The sequence below is a fragment of the Arachis hypogaea genome, chromosome 15, assembly GCF_003086295.3.
Source record: "Arachis hypogaea cultivar Tifrunner chromosome 15, arahy.Tifrunner.gnm2.J5K5, whole genome shotgun sequence".
Classification (NCBI taxonomy): domain Eukaryota; kingdom Viridiplantae; phylum Streptophyta; class Magnoliopsida; order Fabales; family Fabaceae; genus Arachis; species Arachis hypogaea.
Window position 1 is genome coordinate 38695919 of NC_092050.1, and position 13755 is coordinate 38709673.

Genomic DNA, 13755 nt, shown 5'->3' on the forward strand with positions numbered 1-13755 from the left:
TCTCATATCTCTGCTCTCCTCACCCTTGTGTTTGGATTCTCCTCCCTTCTCTTTCCTTACATTACATTCTTTTCTTCTTCTAATCACACAAAGAAATCTCTATACAATGACATAGACGATTCCATATTTTCTTTGTTATTCCCTTCTTTGTCATATGAGCAGGAGCAAGGACAAGAACATTCTTGTTGAAGCAGATCCTGAACCTGAAAGGACTCTGAAAAGGAAACTAAGAGAAGTTAAAATACAACAATCCAGAGACAACCTTACAGGAATTTTCGAACAGGAAGAGAAGATGGCAGCCGAAAATAATAATAATGCAAGGAGGATGCTTGGTGACTTTACTGCACCAAATTCCAACTTACATGGAAGAAGCATCTCCATCCCTACCATTGGAGCAAACAATTATGAGCTTAAGCCTCAATTAGTTTCTCTGATGCAACAAAACTACAAGTTTCATGGACTTCCATCTGAAGATCCTTTTCAGTTCTTAACTAAATTCTTGCAGATATGTGATACTGTTAAGACTAATGGAGTAGATCCTGAAGTCTACAGGCTCATGCTTTTCCCGTTTGCTATAAGAGACAGAGCTAGAGTGTGGTTGGATTCTCAACCCAAAGATAGCCTGAACTCTTGGGATAAGCTGGTCAAGGCTTTCTTAGCCAAGTTCTTTCCTCCTCAAAAGCTGAGTAAGCTTAGTGTGGATATTCAAACCTTCAGATAAAAAGAAGGTGAATCCCTCTATGAAGCTTGGGAGAGATACAAGGAACTGACCAAAAAGTGTCCTTCTGACATGCTTTCAGAATGGACCATCCTGGATATATTCTATGATGGTCTGTCTGAATTAGCTAAGATGTCATTGGATACTTCTGCAGGTGGATCCATTCACCTAAAGAAAACGCCTGCAGAAGCTCAAGAACTTATTGACATGGTTGCTAATAACCAGTTTATGTACACTTCTGAGAGGAATCCTGTGAGTAATGGGATGCCTCAGAAGAAGAGAGTTCTTGAAATTGATACTCTGAATGCCATATTGGCTCAGAATAAAATATTGACTCAGCAAGTCAATATAATTTCTCAGAGTCTGAATGGAATGCAAGCTGCATCCAACAGTACTCAAGAGGCATCTTCTAAAGAAGAAGCTTATGATCCTGAAAACCCTGCAATAGCAGAGGTGAATTACATGGGTGAACCATATGGAAACACCTATAATCCCTCATGGAGAAATCACCCAAATCTCTCATGAAAGGATCAACAAAAGCCTCAACAAGGCTTTAATAATGGTGGAAGAAACAGGTTTAGCAATAGCAAGCCTTTTCCATCATCCACTCAGCAACAGACAGAGAACTCTGAACAAAATACCTCTAATTTAGCAAACTTAGTCTCTGATCTATCTAAGGTCACTGTGAGTTTCATGAATGAAACAAGGTCCTCTATTAGAAATTTGGAGGCACAAGTGGGCCAGCTGAGAAAGAAGATCACTGAGACCCCTCCTAATGCTCTCCCAAGCAATACAGAAGAAAATCCAAAAGGAGAGTGTAAGGCCATTGATATAACCATCATGGCCGAATCCAAGAAGGAAGGGGAGGACGTGAATCCCAAGGAGGAAGACCTCCTGGGACGTCCAGTGATCAACAAGGAGTTTCTTTGAGGAACCAAAGGTCTCTAAGGCTCATCTAGAGACCATAGAGATTCCATTAAACCTCCTTATGCCCTTCATAAGCTCTGATGAGTATTCCTCTTCTGAAGAGAATGAATGTTACTGAAGAGCAAGTTGCCAAGTTCCTTGGTGCAATCATGAAGCTGAATGCCAATTTATTTGGTAATGAGACTTGGGGAGATAAACCTCCCCTATTCACCAATAAACTAAATGCATTGGATCAACTGAGATTGCCTCAGAAGAAACAGGATCCTGGAAAGTTCCTAATACCTTGTACCATAGGCACCATGACCTTTGAGAAGGCTCTATGTGACCTTGGGTCAGGAATAAACCTCATGCCCCTCTCTGTAATGGAGAAACTGGGAATCTTTGAGGTGCAAGCTGCCAGAATCTCATTAGAGATGGCAGACAACTCAAGAAAAGAGGCTTATAGACAAGTAGAGGACGTGTTAGTAAAGGTTGAAGGCCTTTACATCCCTGCTGATTTCATAATCCTGGATACTGGGAAGGATGAGGATGAATCCATCATTCTTGGAAGACCCTTCCTAGCCACAACAAGAGCTGTGATTGATGTTGACAGAGGTGAACTAGTCCTTCAATTGAATGAGGACTCCCTTGTGTTTAAAACTCAAGGACATCCTTCTGTAAACATGGAAAAGAGGCACAGTAAGCTTCTCTCAAAACAGAGTCATACAGAGCCCTCACAATCAAACTCTAAGTTTGGTGTTGGAAAGTCTCAACAATGCTCTGAACATCTGTGAGGCTCCATGAGAGCCCACTGTCAAGCTATTGACATTAAAGAAGCGCTTGTTGGGAGGCAACCCAATTTTTATTTATCTAATTTTATTTTTATTTTATTATTCTTTCATGTTTTATTAGGTTCATGATCATGTGGAGTCACAAAATTAATAGAAAAATCAAAAACAAAATCAAAAATAGCAGAAGAAAAATCACACCCTGGAGGAAGGACTTACTGGCGTTTAAACGCCAGTAAGGAGCATTTGGCTGGCGTTCAACACCAGAACAGAGCATGGATCTGGCGTTGAACGCCCAAAACAAGCAGCATCCTGGCGTTCAGATGCCAGGAATGCACACTGAGGAAAGCTGGCGCTGAACGCCAGAAACAAGCATAGAACTGGCGTTCAACACCAGAAACATGCTGCATCTGGGCGCTGAACGCCCAGAACAAGCATCAATTCGGCGTTTAAACGCCAGAATTGCATGCAAAGGCATTTTACATGCCTAATTGGTGCAGGGATGTAAATCCTTGACACCTCAGGATCTGTGGACCCCACAGAATCATCTCAGCATCTGTGGACCCCACAGGATCCCCACCTACCTCCACTCATACTCTTCCATCTTCTCAATGTTCATCCTCTCTTCCCAATAAACACCTTTCCCCAAAACCCTTTACCAATCACATCAAGCTCTCTTCCCTACTACCCCTTCACCACTCACATCCATCCACTCTTCCCCATAAACCTACCTCATAAACCCCACCTACCTTCAAAATTCAAAATCACTTTCCCACCCAAACCCACCCTAAATGGCCGAACCCCACCCCTCTCCCTTCACTATATAAACCCCTCCATTCTTCTTCATTTTCACACAACACAAACCTCTCTCCCTCTCCTCCATTTTTTCTTATTCTTCATCTCTTCTTTCTTCTCTTGCTCGAGGGCGAGTAATATTCTAAGTTTGGTTTGGTAAAAGCATAAAGCTTTTTGTTTTTCCATTACCATTGATGGCACCTAAGACCGGAGAATCCTCTAGAAAAGGGAAAGGGAAGACAAAAGCTTCCACCTCCGAGTCATGGGAGATGGAAAGATTCATCTCCAAAGCCCATCAAGACTACTTCTATGATGTTGTGGCCAAGAAGAAGGTGATCCCCGAGGTCCCTTTCAAACTCAAGAGAAATGAGTATCCGAAAATCCGACATGAAATCCAAAGAAGAGGTTGGGAAGTTCTAACAAAACCCATCCAACAAGTCAGAATTCTAATGGTTCAAGAGTTCTATGCTAATGCATGGATCACCAGGAACCATGATCAAAGTAAGAACCCGAACCCAAAGAATTATCTTACCATGGTCCGGGGGAACTACTTAGATTTCAGTCTGGAAAATGTGAGGTTGGCGTTCAACTTACCAATGATGGAAGAGAACGCACGCCCCTACACAAGAAGAGTCAACTTTGATCAAAGGTTGGACCAAGTCCTCATGGACATATGTGTGGAAGGAGCTCAATGGAAGATTGACTCAAAAGGCAAACCGGTTCAACTAAGAAGATTAGACCTTAAGCCTGTAGCTAGAGGATGGTTGGAGTTCATTCAACGCTCAATCATTCCCACTAGCAACCGATCTGAAGTTACTATAGACCGGGCCATCATGATCCATAGCATCATTATTGGAGAAGAGGTGGAGGTTCATGAGATTATACCTCAAGAACTCTACAAGGTGGCTGACAAGTCCTCAACTATGGCAAGGTTAGCTTTTCCTCACCTCATTTGCCATTTATGCAACTCGGCTGGGATTGACATAGAGGGAGATATCCTCATTGATGAGGACAAGCCCATCACTAAGAAAAGGATGGAGCAAACAAGAGAGCCTATTCATGGATCTCAAGAGACGCATGAAGAAGCTCATCACCAAGAAATCCCTGAGATGCCTCAAGGGATGCACTTTCCTCCACAGAATTTTTGGGAGCAAATCAACACCTCCCTAGGAGAATTAAGTTCCAACATGGGACAATTAAGGGTGGAACATCAAGAGCACTCCATCATCCTTCACGAAATTAGAGAAGATCAAAGAGCTACGAGGGAGGAGCAACATAGACAAGGAAGAGACATAGAAGAGCTCAAAGACATCATCGGTTCCTCAAGAAGGAAACGCCACCATCACTAAGGTGGACTCATTCCTTGTTCTCAAATTTTCTGTTTTTCGTTTTATTTATGTTAAGTGCTTATCTATGTTAGTGTCTTATTACATGATCATTAGTATTTAGTAACTTTGTCTTAAAGTTATGAATGTCCTATGAATCCATCACCTATCTTAAAGGAAAAATGTTTTTAATTCAAAAGAACAAGAAGTACATGAGTTTCGAATTTATCCTTGAACTTAGTTTAATTATATTGATGTGGTGACAATATTTTTTGTTTTCTGAATGAATGCTTGAACAGTGCATATGTCTTTTGAAGTTGTTGTTTATGAATGTTAAATATGTTGGCTCTTGAAAGAATGATGACAAGGAGACATGTTATTTTATAATCTGAAAAATCATAAAAATGATTCTTGAATCAAGAAAAAGTAGTGAATACAAAGCTTGCAGAAAAAAAAATAGAAAAAGAAAAAGCAAGCAGAAAAAGCCAAAAGCTCTTAAAACCAAAAGGCAAGAGCAAAAATCCAATAACCCTTAAAACCAAAAGGCAAGGGTAAATAAAAAGGATCCCAAGGCTTTGAGCATCAGTGGATAGGAGGGCCTAAAGGAATAAAATCCTGGCCTAAGCGGCTAAACCAAGCTGTCCTTAACCATGTGCTTGTGGCGTGAAGGTGTCAAGTGAAAACTTGAGACTGAGCGATTAAAGTCAAGGTCCAAAGCAAAAACAGAGTGTGCTTAAGAACCCTGGACACCTCTAATTGGGGACTTTAGCAAAGCTGAGTCACAATCTGAAAAGGTTCACCCAGTTATGTGTCTGTGGCATTTATGTATCCGGTGGTAATACTGGAAAACAAAGTGCTTAGGGCCACGGCCAAGACTCATAAAGTAGCTGTGTTCAAGAATCAACATACTGAACTAGGAGAATCAATAACACTATCTGAACTCTGAGTTCCTATAGATGCCAATCATTCTGAACTTCAATGGAAAAAGCGAGATGCCAAAACTATTCAAGAGGCAAAAAGCTACAAGTCCCGCTCATCTGATTGGAGCTATGTTTCATTGATAGTTTGGAATTTATAGTATATTCTCTTCTTTTTATCTTATTTGATTTTCAGTTGCTTGGGGACAAGCAACAATTTAAGTTTGGTGTTGTGATGAGCGGATAATTTATACGCTTTTTGGCATTGTTTTTAGTATGTTTTTAGTAGGATCTAGTTACTTTTAGGGATATTTTTATTAGTTTTTATGTTAAATTCACATTTCTGGACTTTACTATGAGTTTGTGTGTTTTTCTGTGATTTCAGGTATTTTTTGGCCGAAATTGAGGGACTTGAGCAAAAATCAGATTCAGAGGTTGAAGAAGGACTGCTGATGCTGTTGGATTCTGACCTCCCTACACTCAAAGTGGATTTTCTGGAGCTACAGAACTCCAAATGGTGCGCTTCCAATTGCGTTGGAAAGAAGACATCCAGAGCTTTCCAGAAATATATAATAGCTCATACTTTGCCCGAGTTTAGATGATGCAAAAGGGCGTTGAACGTCAGTTCTACGCTGCAGTCTGGAGTTAAACGCCAGAAACACGTCACGAACCAGAGTTAAACACCAAAAACACTTTACAAATTGGCGTTCAACTCCAAGAGAAGCCTCTGCACGTGTAAACTTCAAGCTCAGCCCAAGCACACACCAAGTGGGCCCCAGAAGTGGATTTATGCATCAATTACTTACTTCTGTAAACCCTAGTAACTAGTTTAGTATAAATAGGACTTTTTACTATTGTATTTACATCTTTGGAACATCTTTTTTATCTTTTGAACCATCTTTTGATCTATTGATCAAGTTTGGGGGCTGGCCATTCGGCCATGCCTAGACCTTCATCACTTATGTATTTTCAACGGTAGAGTTTCTACACTCCATAGATTAAGGTGTGGAGCTCTGCTGTTCCTCAAGATTTAATGCAAAGTACTACTGTTTTATATTCAATTCAACTTATTCCGCTTCTAAGATATCCATTCGCACCCAAGAACATGATGAATGTGATGATTATGTGACGCTCATCATCATTCTCACTTATGAACGCGTGCCTGACAAACACTTCCGTTCTACATGCAACAAGCTAGAATGAGTATCTTTTAGATATCTAATACAGAGGACCGAGTCCGAGATATTAGAATCTTTGTGGTATAAGTTAGAACCCATGGATGGCCATTCCTGAGATCCGAAAAGTCTAAACCTTGTCTGTGGTATTCCAAGTAGGATCTGGGAAGGGATGGCTGTGACGAACTTCAAACTCGCGAGTGCTGGGCGTAGTGACAGACACAAAAGGAGGGTGAACCCTATTCCAGTATGATCGAGAACCTCCAGATGATTAGCCGTGCCGTGATAGAGCATTTGGACCTTTTTCACAGAGAGGATGGGATGTAGCCATTGACAACGGTGATGCCCTGTATAAAGCTTGCCATGGAAAGGAGTAGAAAGGATTGGATGAAGACAGCAGGAAAGCAGAGGTTCAAAGGAACGAAAGCATCTCTATACACTTATCTGAAATTCTCACCAATGAATTACATAAGTATTTCTATCTTTATTTTCTGTTTATTTATTATTATTATTCGAAAACTCCATAACCATTTGATATCCGCCTGACTGAGATTTACAAGGTGACTATAGCTTGCTTCAAGCCGACAATATCCGTGGGATCGACCCTTACTCACGTAAGGTTTTATTACTTGGACGACTCGGTGCACTTGCTGGTTAGTTGTATCGAAGTTGTGACAAAATTATGAATTAAGATTAGAGTACCAAGTTTTTAGAGCCATTACCAGGGATCACAATTTCGTGCACCAGTCTCTCTACTTTTGTGGGCAGATCCAAGAGGCAGATTTTCAACTTTGTCTAAGAACGTGTCTGGAAAAAATTAAAGAGGTGGAAGTAGAAGAGTCTTTAAAGGCCAGAAAAGAAGTTCTAATTAAGGTTGTGGCCCAAGTAATTCCATCATACATAATGGGGGTGTTTTCAACTACTTAGGAGTCTTTGCCAATAGATTTAGAGCTTGATAAGTAGCTTCTATTGGGGTAGCAATAGGGGAGAAAGAAAAATTCATTGGTCGGCTGGACAAATATCTGTAAAACTAAAGAGGAAGGCGGCTTAGGATTTTGGAGTTTTGAGGCTTTTAGTCAAGCTTTATTGGCTAAGCAAGGTTGGTGGCTTATCCAAACACCATGATCACTAGCTGCTAGAGTACTCAAGGCAAAATATTATAATTGGACAACCTTTTTGAGATCAGCTATTGAATACCATCCAAGTTATACATGGCGCAGCATATGGTCTTCAAGATGGGTACTAAATTTAGGAGGTTGTTGGAGGATAGGATCCAATACAACTACTCATATTTGGGGTGATCCGTGGCTTTCTAACTAGAATGGTTTTAAAATTTGGAGTCTGTATTCTTATTTTGATCAGAAAACAACAGTTGACAATCTTGTTGACAATGATACCTTATTTTAGAAAGAGAGCCTAATCAGACACATATTCTATGACTTCAAAGCAACACAAATCCTAAGTCTACCCATTGACATCAAATCATCAATCAGCAACAAGATAATTTTGTAAGGTAAAACACAAACACCAGACTATATGTAGTAAAGAATGCTTACCATCTTATACGATCACAGCCGCAACATGCTGTAGAATGTAGTGAATACCATTTCAGGCCTCAGTTCTAATGGAAAATGTTATGGAAGATACAAGCTCTAAGTCGCACACTTACTTTTTTTTGGCGATTACTCTTACAAGGTCTACCTACCAAGAAAAATCTACAAAAAAAGAGGTATTAGTGATTCTACCCTATGTCCCAAACATTATCTTGAAGAGGAAACCGAAACTCATATTTTTAGAGACTGTGAATGGTCTCGTCGATTTTGGTATCTCTCTCCTTTTACTCTCCGGACAGCACACTCTACAGATCAAATAATAGAAGAATAGATTAGTTCACTGTTTCATCGTTTTGATAACAATGAAAGGGAAATTTTTTTGGAATGCCTTCATGCTTTGTGGTGGAATAGAAATTAAACAATTTTTGAAAACTATACCTTCGATCCGATGCATTTGGTACGCAATGCAGTGCATAGGGCCACGGATTATGCTGCTGCCCAACAATGCCAATAACCCTCTTCCGCAGCACCTGCATCTGGCAGGAACAACTACACTACCTGAAAACTACCTCCACCGCGTATATACAAAATTAATTTTTATGCCTCTTTTTTCACAGACGAAAATGCTAGAACGGGATTGGTGGGAGGCAATACTGGGGCAGTGGCGGTGATTCGCAATGATGATGGTAATATCATGGTCACAGCAACATGATTCCTCCAAAAAGTGGCATCAGCGAAGGAGGCAGAGGCTTCTGCTTGTTTCCTTGCGCTCAAACTAGCATTAGACCGTGATTTTTCTAACATTGTAATAGAAAAGAATAATTTTCAAGTAATGCAGGCCCTAATGCATATACTCACCTCTCAAACAATTATTTTGTACTCACTAATCTAATTGTAAAACTATTTTGAGAAATTTCATATCTCATTATATTTCACGTGTGAAAAAAGAAAAGGTAACTTAGTGGTCCAAAAATTAGCATCATTGGCTTTTTCTATATCAGGTTTGGATACAAACGGCTCCTCACGATATTCTTAATTTGGCCCACTTAAATGTCTTGAGTTCTTTGTGTCACTATTAATAATACAGATAGTCTTTTCTTTTTTGTAAAAAAGGTACAAAAAAGAAGAATATGTATAGACAAGATTTAGTTGGATTTGATTAAAAATAGGAAAAGTATAGGTAACCAACAATATTTTTGAATAATGTGTAAAGAATGTGAATTAATATGGTTAAAAGAGTAAATTTAATTAGTAGCATTAAATTAGGGTGTAGTGTATTTTCATTTGATTGATGGTTGTTCATGTTATTCAAAATAGTCATTATTTACCTAACACTCCCCTAAAAAATAATTGACCGCCTATTATTTTTTTAATTCAATATTGTATATGGCTTTTGATAGCATATGTAATAATGTATTGTGTTTTCTTTTATTTTTTATTTTTTGAAAAACTTTACAAGTATCCTATAAAATAAGAAGCTCTACTAAAAGATAATAATTTTATATTTTTAATATCGTTTGTAATTTTTAAAAATACTTTTAAACAACTCTATTTATATCAAAGTTATTTTTTGGTTTATTTTCACATAAAGCTCCTATCTTTTTTTATCTTTACTATTAAAAAAATATAGCATAAAATAATATAAATCAGTTACTCTAATAATTTTGTGATATGCATATAAGATATATATTAGTGAATAAAATATGTAAAATATATTTATTTTAATAAATTTACTTAATATTAATGGTAATTTCATGAGAAAAAATAAATAAATTTTATTCATAATTTGACATTTATGTAAATATTTTTTTAACATCCAATTAGGTGTTATTATAAAGATTGAAGTAATTTCTATATAATAAAAAAGAAATTAAGAAGAATAAAACAAAAACTAGCCAAACTCCGTCCAAAACATTGAAACTGTACGAGAATCGGAGAATGGATTCGAAATATGATTTGGGAGCCAGCAACACCAGTATATATATGCTGGTACATTCAGTAAGGAAAATGTTGCATTTTATAGTATATATAAAAATTTTGGAAATTTTCTGGAGGGCCATGACCATATAATCATTAATTTAATATACGAAAATGAAATGGATACACTACCCATAAAAAAAGTTTCAAACCACCTTATAATTATATAGCAAATAATTTAACATACTCAAACAAGATAATGCTACAATAATAATTAAGGTAAAAAATGAAAAGAAAAATAAAAAACAGTTGGAATGTCTGAATTATTCAAAAGAACACTATTATGGCCAAATCAACAGGTTTAAAAAATTACATTATATATCCAGTTAACGTGAATAATATAATATTTTTATTTATTCAATGTCCCTCTAGCTGTCTTATCCTCCACTAACCTCTCTTTATTGTGGGATTAAGACTTACGAGCAAACTGGGTATTGTTGACTGATGAAAAATGAAAATGGTCCTTGCACCATATGTAACTGAGAACCCTCTACCACACATACAATAACATACCAATAAAAAAAGATCAGCGTAAACAAAAGGAATAAATTTATTGCAAATAATATATTCAACTAGTAGCACACATCTATCGCAAGTCACAACTAAACAAAAGCTGAATAAAGTCAGACATATTTTTTGGTGACTAATAAAGTCAGACATATAGTCGTAAAGCTGAAATTCTTTCCCATATATAGTATAGCCATTGAAAAAGAAAAAGAAAAAGAAAAAGAAATAGGGTTTGGTTTTAGATTTGGATAGTGAGAGGCCAAATTAAATAGATGAATTCTATCCGATTTTTTTAAAATAATATATAAATTATTTTTTATGATTTGATATATTTTAATTGAATGTTTATTTTTAGTTTGAGTTAATTTAACCTAATGAAAATTAACATCTTAATTAAAGTAGGATTATTTTATAATTAAATAATTTTTTAAAATAAGTAATTATATAATTTTTGTAAATATTAAAAATTACATTTATATTTTTTTACCAAATTATTATTACTTAGAAGAACACCTCTCTTATTTATTGAAGTACATTTTCACCCTCTATTGTTTGTTCATCACTTAGCTTCGTTCATTCTAATCTTCGCCGTCGCCATCGTGAGATTCGTCAACATCATCGCTATCTCCTGTCCTCTCACTCGGTCCCTCTTTCTTCCGTGGATCATCCTTTAACGATTCGCTGAAGTCCCATCGTAGTGGTTGTTGTTGTTATCGCGGCTCTCCCTGCAACCTCCTTACTTCTGAAATTAAGTTTTTGTTCTATCTTTTTTGTTGCTTTATATCCTTTAATTTTGTTCTGAACTGAGTTAATTGGAATAAGAGTAGTTTTAATTTTGACTCAGAAACACCTAGGTTGTTGTTGTTGTGTTATTTTTGAGTACTTTTTTGATGTTATAGTTGCTGATATTATCTTGTGGTTGTTATTATGTTTTGTTTTTATTTTTAATTTATTTTCTTGCAATGTCCCCTGCTTGCTGATGTTGTTGTGTTACAACTTTTTTTATTTAACATTGCTCTATCTCTTGAGGGAATGTGAATGTTTGCATATTAGGCAGGAATGAATCCCCAAAACACAACAATAAAGAAAGAAAAAGTTTAGAGGATTAGCACTTTTATTAAAATTTGGCCAGCACTTAACTAGTAAAAAAAGTGAATAATCTCACACCATTAGATGTAATCTTACACCATTCAAAACACTAATAATAATTAATTAATAGTTACAAATCACAAAATCTATTGACCCACAGCACTCCTCATAAAGAAAAGTAGTCCTGTCTGAATTAAACTAATTTTGACGATATATATATATAAAATGTTAGAACTTATTAGTACATGTTGTGACTGGTGCAGGGATCGTGAAGAGGAGTTTACCTAGTCTTGCTTGTCTTTTGGATTTTTAGCATCTGATTCCCACCATAGCATTCCTAAGATGACTGTTGTGGAAATAAATTCAGAAATAACTCGCTTATATATTAACTGTTGGATCAACTATGGGACACTTACATATTTTGACTACCTTGTGAAAATTTTCTTACACCAAATGTGTTTTCTTTATCGATTAATTGGCTCTTTGCTGAACTTGAGAGCTGGTTTCTTTTACCACTTAAAAAAATAAACTTTTTTTAATAAATGATACTTATCGATAAAAATACCTTTTAACTGATCCAACTTAATAAAACCTTGTAAATCCATCTTCGTTTTAAAATATTGAAAACTTCATTTGCTACATACCTCATCTTCTAGTGCATTGTTCTTTTACTCTTTGATTTTGCATTATTCTAAGAACTTAAAAATGATTATTGTATTGTTTAATCTACAATAGAGTCACTACTAATAACTACTATTCAATGCTGCCCATTCTAAAATTGTCATGGCTCTCAATCATAATAAAACTTGTGTTGAAGGTACCACAAACTTATTTTTAAAACAGTTGCATTTACATTCTTCTACAAAACAGATAATAATTATTACGAATTTCTACTTTTTTGTGTTTTCTGTTGTTAATACTATACATTCACCAATTTTAGAATATTAATAAAAACTTTACATGATTATACTATTTGCACTTCTAAAAGTAGGTTCAGCTACTTTATTTTCATTCAAACCCAAATTTATAGAAGAAGTCCTGCTTATTCTTTGTGTTTCTACTTTCGACTGTTGATATTGCACTCTTACTTATATTAAAATCTTAATATAAACTTTACATGATTCTATTTTTGACACATCCAAAAATAGATTTTTTTTGGGTACCATAAACTCATTTTTAAAACAACTTCATCTACATTATACAAAGCAATTAATAATTGTTATCTTATGTTAAATTGGTGGATAACAAGTATCATACCCTGTATGAAGATTGTGCCGCTTGGATAAATCTCCTGAAAGCCAAAAAAAGATCATCATAGATCCGTACTTCAGTGGAGCTTTAACTTCATGGCATTTTGCAATAAAATGTTTCGTTTGTTGGAACAGACAAATGAAAATGCAAAATGTTTAGAACTTCATTCTCCATTTTCAATACCTGTGAAAATGGCACTTATTAGATGGGGGGGTGGGGGGTTCAATTTCATGCCCAGCTACAAAATATGCGATACCTCTTCTTTTGTGTAAGTGTTATCTGTGATGAAGCAAAATTTCTCCACTCTAGGAGCACAAATCTCTTCATACTTTCTTAAATCCAAATGAAGTTTAGGAAAACAGAAAAAAAGGAAGACATGTTATAATTTCCTAATATTATAGAAAGAATAGAAATGATATCTTATATTATCATTTAATGACCATCAACAAATTGAACCAAGAGTTACTGGAGTAAAACTAACAATGTCACAGAGAAGAGGGAGTATAATGAAAATTCACTAGCTCATTACTAGCTCATTGATTTATTTTATTGTAAGTACAATTCAGTTTGGTGGTTTCATGCGTGTGCTTCTTAGATGGTAGCTGGTAGGTGGATATTTTGTTGTCTTAGTAGTGTGAGAGCTATGAGCCCTGATTGGTGTATATAGTGTCTTTTCTTTTTTTAACTTATTTTAAGGTTTATTAAAGTTTCTATTATTTTTCACAAGAGATATTTTATTAACAAGTTTATTCTC

The 13755-nt window shown here is 36.1% G+C and overlaps 1 non-coding gene across 1 annotated transcript; it reads right to left on the reverse strand.

The window, feature by feature from the left end:
• Positions 1-688: 688 nt before the first annotated feature.
• On the reverse strand, positions 689-796 carry LOC112753940 (small nucleolar RNA R71). Its single transcript, XR_003178300.1, has one exon. It is a non-coding gene; the product is annotated as a small nucleolar RNA R71 (small nucleolar RNA).
• Between the last annotated feature and the right edge of the window lie 12959 nt (positions 797-13755).